Raw genomic sequence first — 10,003 nt, 5'->3', positions numbered from 1 at the left:
ATATATATATATATATATATATATATATATATATATACAGTGGCGTATTTACGATTTTGTTTCGGGAGGGGCTTTGCTAACTTTCAGGGGGGCTTTGCCTGAAAATGTGAAAATTCTGCAAGATATTTCATATACTTTACTATAGTAAGTAAGATTTCGGGGGGGGCTTAAGCCCGGAAGCCCCCCTAAATACGCCACTGTGTATATATATGTCTTGCATTGCTTTATGCTCGGTAGATTTTGCGACGGCTGATACGGAATGACGCCCTAGCCCTCGTATTATAGCAGCAGCATGCGGTGCTTCCAATAGACAGTTGGAGAATCAATATGCATAGTATGCAGTGCCGTCACTTGTGGCAGCTAGAGAACTACTTCCCTCTCATTTGAAATCTTTGCCCTTGACGGGCGCACTTCAAGATCAAATTTTCTTATCTCATATGATATGATACAAACATGAACGTGTAAATGTAGCAAGGGATAGGTACACCACATAAAAATAAATAAATAAATAATAAAACTAATGAAAAACACTTAACTGAAACGGAAATGTGATTTAGGCCCATTTCATTAAAATGCCTACTACTAGGACTTCCAGAAATAATATATAAGTTGTGTCAAATGTTCTCCCCTTAATTTAACTAGTGAAGCATGGAATTCGCCCACCATGCCATTTTCAAAAGAAGGAAATAACTTATAATGTTCATGGTTTACTGTCACATCAGCTAAAAAAAAAAAAAAAAAATCCTTACGATGAGAATGAAGTGTAAATGTAACCTGGGACCTGCTTCAGTGTAACGCAACAGGGGCCCCTAGAAGTAATGAAATTGTTATTTGGTTTTAAATTTTAGGGGGTGGAAAGTTTCATACTTTATATTTTTCTAGGAGCCCAAAAGTTCTGGAAAAGTTCCAAATTAAAGCGCTGGTAGTTACTAAAATGATACGATATGACACGAGTAAATGCATATTTTAATTATTTAACTCTTGATATATCAATGGAATCAAATTCACTTGTGCTCGCTAAATTCGTTTCTGTTTATTTAATTAGATGTTTTTATTATTAATATCCCCAAGAACGATAATTCAAGGTGTAGTCTTTATAACTACTACGGAATTATATTTCAATTGTTGAGCGATCCCTGCGCCACCTGTTGGTTGAAATAAGAATATAATCACAAAACAATAACAATCTGGTGAGAGCTAGGGATGGCGTCCATGTGAGAATGTGGCTGTAAAGGAATATATTTGTCAAAAATTGTGACTGTTCGCTGGAAGACGACTGAAAAAGAATAAGTAAGCATTGTGTGAAAGCTTTTATTTTCAATTCAGTGTGAAACATTTGTCAAAGAGTGAGACCTTCATTAATGAAGAATCTTGTGAATAGCTCTTTGTGACTAGTCGTAGGTGATTGAACTCGGAGCGATAAGGGTTTTTAACAGGTTAAATGTCTACTTACAAGGCCATGCAAATCTACGGTGAGGTTGGAAAACTACTAAATTATTATTCCTGTATAGTCACAGGAAAGTAGTAGTAGTACGATTTGGGTTTACAAGTGCTTTAAAAAATCGATCAGTGTGTTACTAGGTATTCAAAAATAAAATATTTGTATAATTTGTAAATGCAGACGAATATTGTTTTTTAACTGTTGGATACGATATTACTAAGAAATACAACATTTTCAGCCTAGAAATGCTGATGTTTCAATTCAAGGTTAGAAAGTAGTGTAGGGATTAAACGATCAATGAATCTTGTGGCATGAAATACGAGTTCTTCTATAATTCTTGATTAGCGGCACCCTTTTCCGTATGTCCTTCGGAAATCTTTTCCCGAAATTGTCTTTATAAGCTTGGGAACACTTTCAAGGAGAACATCAACGCCTATTTTTAGTTACAGAAACTTAGTATTTTTCAATAAAGTGGTCCTGTTAGGAACTTTTTCATTACGTAGTCAGTTCAATCAAAGATGTATGGTTTGGTTAATTTTGTTCTGTTTTCTCCGATATGCTGAATTTTTATACAGTAAATTAGGACTTTATATTTCAGTGTTGATCTTTGGATTTATGTTATATTTGGTAACGTGGGACCTTCGCTTTAAGGTAGTTCTGGTATTTTTTTCTTTCTTTGTATAATTTACTAGGTCCTATATTCGTTTGCTGTTGTGACTTACGAATAGATTGTTTTCAAGTGTGCTGTAAGCGCTACAAATAGTTGGAAAACATTGACGAAATAGGAGAGGACTTCTAGTACACGTAGTACTAAGCAGTTCTGTTAGAAAGGTGAAAACTGTGACGGTACCTTTAAATGAATACTTCAGTATGAGTATTAGTTCCGGCCTATGTATCACAGAGTAGGTCCAAGATGTTGAGTCTTAGGCAAGGTTTGGTTTCACATTTCTGGACCCGGCACTTATTTACAGTGGCGGCTTTTCAGGGAAGTTACATCCTTACAAATTGCAATGTTATTACCCCAAGTTAAGGGAAGAAAAATTACGTAATGCTCTAATGTTTGTGTAGTGGACAAACACCCTGTGTGTTGGTTTTCTCGGGGTTCTCCCGTTTCCTCCCACTTGTTCATTTCATTCATTTCTCATCATCATCGTCTCCTTTAGCCTAGCCGGCATAATCGTGGGACGTAAAGTATGTTTAATATATGCTTCAAAAGTAACTGAAGGTATTAAATTCGAACTCGCAGTCGCTCAATTTTATGTAAAGTTGTTTACATTTTTGACCAGCGATGATGATACGGTTTTAAGAGTATATATACTCCAAGAGGGTGCCCAGTATTTCCTTTGCCAAGAATTGGCAACATTAGAGGGGGGTCTTGCCTCTGATACACACTTGATTAATCGTTCTGATCTCACTTTAGGCAGTATTCCCTGTCTGATATAGTCTTGGTGCTGACCAGGTACATTAACCTTCAATCAATATTTCGACACTTAAATTCTGTTTGCGAAAAATTTAGTTGTTGTGTTCAGGGATTTACAATAATATTTCCTTTTATTTCCATTGAAAGCGAATTTTCTTTCTTATTCTTCGAAGAGAGAAGAGCGCTGTAGGGTATGGCACTGGTTATTTTTCCGGTATATAGGAGTGTGAATTGCAAGTTGATACAAATACGGAATAGATGTATACTCTAATGGGATAAAGCATTAATATATAATAAGAATAGAGTTTTAGTTTTGTAGATAACACTATTCGGTAATGGTATGGAGCGTTTTATAGTAAAATCTAAGCACTTATAATTAATTTTGATCTGTTCAATGCAAATAGAAATACGAAAAGTGGTCAGAATTTTTGTCAAGGAATAAATTTTTACAGTGGTTAATTCAGTTGTTGAGGATATTAAAAGTGAATCTGTTTATATATATATATTTTTTAATTAACTAATGATTATTTTTTTGCCATTGGTGTAGGTAATTCGGTGTTCGATTTGTAAGGGGGCACTGTCTTTATTAGTTTCCGGTCAAGTATGGCGGCCGTTAATATTTCTGTATAGCTAGCACACATACCTTCTTTACTCATGGTCCCAGTTTCGACTCTTGCTGCGTGTATATTGATCAGTATACATAGTTTGCAGCCCAGTGTTCCGTTGGCACAGGACATGTATAGGAAATGAACATTCGATGAAGCAGAAGAGGCAGAAATCCGGAGCACGCATCATTTTTCACCATACTGCTTTTATAATGAGTTGGGTTAAAAATTGGGATGTGGGCATAATGAAATGAAATCTTTTACTTTAACGTCCCACGAATACGTATATCCTGTAGGCTAAGGAAGACGGGTTATTAAGACAAGCGGACGATGATAGAAGAATTGGTGGAATGAGGATGTAGGAGGAAAGGGAGAAAACCCAGTTGTCCGTCATAAACTTACTTCGCGGGGGATCGAATCAGGATCCCACACACGTGCTTCACCATCCCCCCTCCTGGGAATGGTATAATTTCATTGACAGTAGCTCGTTTTGTTCTTTACTTTTATTAGTGATATAATACATGTTCAGAATATTTGTCTTTTTTTTTTTTTTTTTTTCGTGTTTGGGGGAAATTCAGACACTTGTTAACCCAATGACATGTAATTACCGTTTGTTTTGTGTAACGGTTTGTTTCTTCGATGATCGTGGCGAGGTTCATGCGTAGGGAATCTTTCCAAGTGTCATAGACTATGATGGAGCATCTAGAATTCATATGCAATCATACTTCTCGACTTGGTTTTAAATGTCCCTTTTTAAACAGATTCTTTTTTCTTTTACCATTTTCATCCAAGCAAAATATTTGTGTTACTTCGATTTCAGTAATGATATTTGCTACAAATCAATTTGAGCATAGATATTATTTTTAACTGATTAAATCGAAACCTAAGACTAACATAAACAATTATTAATGAATGTGAATACTTATGAAAGAAGTGGTAGGATGAAAATGTGGGGGGAATTACAAATACTGAATAATAAACGTATGTCTGAGAGGTCGGCTTTTTTGTGGAACTCGAGGTTAATCTAACACAATAAAAAAAAGATAATAACCTAATCCAACCTAACATTTAGTGATGGTTTCTGCGTATAAGCTGGAAGTTTATTTTTGATCCATGTGGTAATAAGTTTCAGTTGTAGGTGGAAGCGAATTCCGAAAGTATCTCAAAAGAGAGAGAGGGAGAAAAAAATACATTCGTACACATTTTTTCGATCCAGTCATTTGTCCGTATGTGTTTCCGGTCAAAAATGTTGCATGTTGTCCGTAGAAAAGACAAATAGCACATTATTAAGTAGGCATTGTGTTTGGAATGTCTTCAATTTACAGAAAGTTTCAGGTTAATATAGCCATATCATATAAGTGCTGCGTATTTCGTGTTGGTAAACAATATTGGATATGCGAAAAATGAAATCACATTAAATGTTTACATCCCATGGTTATGCTGGCTACGCTAAAGAGACGGTGATGATGCGAAATAGATGAAATGGTGGAATGAAGAAAGTTGGAGGAAACGGAAGAACCCCGAGAAACCTCCCCCCAACACGGTATTTGTCCACCACAAAGCTCTCTCGGCGTGAACTGGGATCGAACTAAGGACCCCATGCACCAAAGGTGAACACTCTACAACTGAGCACCGCGGTCCTATTGGATGTGTGATATCACGAGTTATATATTGGGACAGCCTTAAAGGGCTCTTTCACCAACCACTGCTTCTTTTCATCCCCACGACCCTCGGTTATTCCTTGCGAGCATGTAAGCTGTCACTGCTCTCAATGTTGCCGTACCTCTGATCCACTTGTGTAGTTAAAAGTCCGGCAAAATAAAGAGAAAGCTTTCCTTCCTATTTTCAGTTAACAACAAAAAATTAAAAAAAATATATATATATTTCAACTAGGAAAAAGCCAGAAGGGATCATAAATCTCACCACGTGTCGCGAGGACTAGTAGGGGAAGTTTTAGAGGGGTGAACAGGGTTTAAGATTTCTTGGAAAAAGAGCTCTCTAAGTATGACCCAAAGTATATTTAAATGTACTAATGGTCATTTTATTATATTACTGCCATATGTATTTTACTTTAAAGCATAAAAAGAATAATCTGTTTGTGCTTATGCCAATGTTCATATACATAAACTCATTATTATAGATTTGATCTGTGCACCCACGTGTTAAAACTGACTTTACGCGTACTTGCTTTTCCGCTTCGTTTTGTATTGATGTCGATAGTTGTAGTGGGGCTTATGTTAATGTTAAGTAATTTGTTAATGCGTGTATTTTCCTTTTAATTTCATTTTTCTTTTTTTATTATCATTTTTTATTTGTTTCTAATTTTTAATAACTATACTTATCACTATAGTATAATAGGCGGTAAAATAGAGCCTTATAAATCGAGAATTATTGGATGCTAATGACTGAATAGAATTTCTGAGGCAGCGGTGGCTCAGTGGTAGAACATTCATCTTTGGTTCGATCCCAGCTCGCGTCAAGTGAACTTTGTGGTGGACAAACACCGTGTACATGGGTTTTCTCGGGGTTGTCCCGTTTCCTTTAACCTAACTGGCATAATAGTGGGACGTAAAACTTAAAGATTTCATTTTATTTTCATTTTGAATAGAATTTGTATTATTGATATAAATGGACAAATACTATGAGCCTGTTCAAAATGTTCGCTTTGTTTTGGTAAAAAAAAAAATATATGTTTTACATACCTCCTGTGCCTGATAATTGAGACTGATATAAGCTTTTGTCATGATGTACTCCCAATTTAAAAGCGCACTGACAGTTTAAAGAAGTCAAATGCGTTAAGCTTCTGTAAGGTAGTGAGTGATACAGTGTACAAGCTGTTGTTCTACGAGACTAAATAGATATGCTTTTTTTTTTTCTTAGCATTACTTTTGACTGTACTATGTGAATATCGTATATATGTCTTCTATACTTTTATACAGTTTTGGTTTTCAACTCGATTTTCCTGGACAAGCACCAGCCTAACGATGTAATCCCTCTTCGTGAGGATGAAGAGTTTTTTTTTTTTTTTTTTTTTTCTGGCTTGAATTATAATTCGATTTTCTTTAAAGTCCCATGTTCATGCCCTTGTTCTAATGGCAAATGGTGATTGCTATCGTTAAAGAAATCCGGAACCACGTGTAGAGAAGCGTATCATTCGTATCTCAATTACTGGGAGCCCTGAAGTTTGGGATAGTTAGCAAGCAATAATAACGATAACATTTTTGAGCTGCTATAGTATGTTTAAATAATGTTGAAAATTTTCAGTCTTGTAGAACAGCTTATTTTAACATATCTTTAATTGTAACTTTTTAAAGTAAGTATATATATATATATATAACTCATTAATAATTTGGACAAAATAAAAATTAGTGTGTAGTGTATAGTTAGGGTGGTGATTCCTAGCAGTTGAATGATTTATAAATAGCCAGTGCTAGTATTGTATATTTTTATGAATTGGTAGGAGCTTTGAATGCCGTCATGTTAGCCAAAGCACCTATCATGTTTTAAAATTACGGGGCTTGTAGCTGTGTGTTATAGATCTGGTACAGTTGCTCGCTCTTTTACTTTTGATGATTGCTACAGTGTTAGCTAGTAGACAAGTAAACATATTAAACATACTTATACTACTGCTCGTTTCCATTCGCAACTTTGATCAACATCTCTTTATAAGAGGGAAAGTTATAACCAACGAACAAAATAAATTCTTTAATAAGTACTGAAGACTAGTTAGGACGGGAGTAAGAATAGTGTAGTAGCTCTAAAAGAAGATCTTCTGACTTTCATCTTCACCTTTTGATGGAGTCCGTTATTGTATTTTTCTTTTCCCGTCTATTGTAACATGAGTGGTTGAGTTTCCTTAAACCTGAGACACACGAGAAGTGTATTACCATGATTTCACACATCTATATTTTAATATAACAGTAACGTATACACTTGGCAGGTAATTCAACTTCAATTCGAAAGATAGGTCCGTAGTCTTGTTAGTATTTTATGTAGTATCTAGTGCCAGTAATGCTAAGACTCAAGTCGGCGGAGGCTATTCGCACACAAACCTTAGAAACAAAGTTACCCGATTGATAGCGAAGTCCGTGCGGACAAACCACTGAGCGTTAAACGCCGTTTTGGAAGGGGTATAAGGCGTTAATATTGCATGAAATGATAAAGAGAAAAAGAATTGAGAAACAGGATCTTGAAGAGGATCGCAAAAGCAACACCGTACTTGAGCTGTTGAACTGCTGTGTTGGGAAGAGAATGAAAACTGTGGTCAACCATCCAAACCTATCAACACAGAAGTTGGTTGTAAATCGTCTCATGGTTTCAAAGTAAACGGGTCCCCACATCATTTCACACAATTTAGGAATAGACGTTCGCCATAAAGCGAAGCTCATCTCATATCGGAAGGGTTTATTCCTGAACATAAGAGGAGCACCACAAACGCCACTTGACAGCTGCACGATGGAAGTTCGTTGTAATATTTGATGACATTTGAATTATCTTCGTTCATTTACTATTACCCTTAGAACTAGAGACAGAAATGGTTACGGAGGAGAATACCGAGAGAATTTCCATTTGCAGTGTAGCTTGTTATCCCTAAATTAAATTTAGCTTTCGGGATATTTTACAGCATAGAGCATTTAGATATTCCATTCGCTCGGTGAAAATACCAACTACGTTGTTAGGTATCAAAATATGACAATAAGTCATACCACCCGTCGCTAAGACTGAACTTAGGTTTGTTTCATATTCTGACTTATCAGCTGAAGGAACTGTGAATCAGTAGCAGAGCGTTTTTGAAGGTTCGCATTCCGGTGCGAAGGTTTCCTGCTTCAGATCATCTGAGTTTCTAGTGGACAACGCTGTGTTCGTGGTTTTCTTGGGTTTATCTGTTTCCTCCAATTTTTTAATTCCACTGATTCTTTAATAATAATCATATACTTTGATTAATCATCTCTAAGGGCATAACTGTAGGATACTAAAATTTCATTTTTTCGACATACTGGTAAGGGTACCAAACGTATCGTTGAGTGATTTCTGCAGCATCGATTCTCTATTGTTTACAACTATAGCCATGAACCAGCCTTGTGTATTATCAGTCTCTCCATAGATGGAAATGCCTACTTGATAGATTGCTAAATACAAAATGTGGTTAGTAAAAAAGCTTGACTGATAACTCCATATGTGCAGAAGCGTTGTCCTGATGACGAATCCAAGGCATTTCTCTACAAATCAGGTCAGCATTTTCTTACTCGTTCACGAAAGGTCGTCGGCACTGTAATGTAGTAACATTGACCTCCTGGTACACAATGTTTGTACATAATCCTACGAATGTTGGAGTAGTGCGGCTCTGAATTTTAATTTGGTCAATCGAACCTTCTTTTGTCGTGGTGAGCTCGCCCTCTTCCGTTGCATTAATTTCCGCTTGGTTTCTAGATCGTAGATTAAAAACCACTATTGGTCGCAGATTAACACTTTTCTAAGAGTATAAGAGCTATTTGAATATTTGTTAAAATGTCACTCAAATGTTCACTCTAGTGTCCTTGTGTTCCACTGCCATGTTTTTCTTGGTCCAATTGCGAACATACTGTGTTCATCTTGGAACGTCCGTGTAAAATCTGACAAACGCTTTCTTTGTCAATTTCTGTGGATTCAGAATTAGTTTGAATGTTCAAGCGACCATCTTTTTGAGTCAGTCTAGCGAACTTTTGCAGTGGTTGATTCCGTTTTTGACGTGCAAGGTCATCAAGGACACGAGTCGTCTGCCATACTTTTTTTTCCCTCTTTAAACTTTCTGCAAATTCCTGAGTTTCTGTGACGGATTTTCCGAGTTGATATATTTTATTTTATATATTTCACATTCTTCCGACGGATCAGAGATATTCGGTTCATTTAGACTACAAACAAGAGCGGGACTGAACACTGCTAATCGTGAGTAATCACACAGTCGTTAGGAAGGATATCACGTTTTACACTCGTGCAACCCTTGACCTTGACGTGACTCCTGTTTGTCAACAACAACACTTTTTTTTTTTTTTTTTTTTTTTTTAATCGTGGTGGTAGTCTGGTAGTATATCGCACCCCAGAATAAAACTATCTTATCTGTAAAAGGTCGATTTTACAAATAAGCCAAACAAAATCGTTGTATCTAAAGAAACTTTATTATCTTTACTGTTTTTCAGAATTGTAACGTTATTTCAGTATTTATAGTAACAATTATTGAAGAGAAAATCTTTTTTTAAATACGTACAAAGTGCAGTTATTACACATTAAAAATTAATAACAATTTAAAATCTATTTTGTGTTACGACAGTCTTATTCTGGGGGTGCGAATCTTGTTTCTTTTGTTTTGTGTATTTGTTATGAACTGGTAATACATAATAGTAGAATTGCATCGTTATAAGAATTGCCAGTAACATTACCCTATAAGGAAATGGAAATGGGGATAAATTTAAAATGTTACTGTGAAATATTCCGCCATTAGAAATGCAGCTTCACCAAAGTTCGAAACCTATATTCAACGAAATCCTGGGCACCATATTG

At 35.9% G+C, this 10,003-nt stretch overlaps 1 protein-coding gene across 1 annotated transcript in view; it reads left to right on the top strand.

Moving 5' to 3' along the window:
• The first annotated feature begins 1,173 nt into the window (after positions 1-1,173).
• Jarid2 (Jumonji, AT rich interactive domain 2) overlaps positions 1,174-10,003 on the top strand; it is a 133,834-nt gene continuing 125,004 nt past the window's right edge. The window contains exon 1 of the mRNA XM_081744312.1: positions 1,174-1,290. The gene's annotated coding sequence lies outside the window, so the exon portion shown is untranslated. The remainder of the gene's footprint in view (positions 1,291-10,003) is intronic.

The sequence above is a fragment of the Thermobia domestica genome, chromosome 17 (genome assembly GCF_964235325.1).
Source record: "Thermobia domestica chromosome 17, izTheDome1.hap1.1, whole genome shotgun sequence".
NCBI classification, from domain to species: domain Eukaryota; kingdom Metazoa; phylum Arthropoda; class Insecta; order Zygentoma; family Lepismatidae; genus Thermobia; species Thermobia domestica.
The sequence above is the reverse complement of the archived record's forward strand: the minus strand, read 5'-3'. Positions and strand labels throughout refer to the sequence as shown.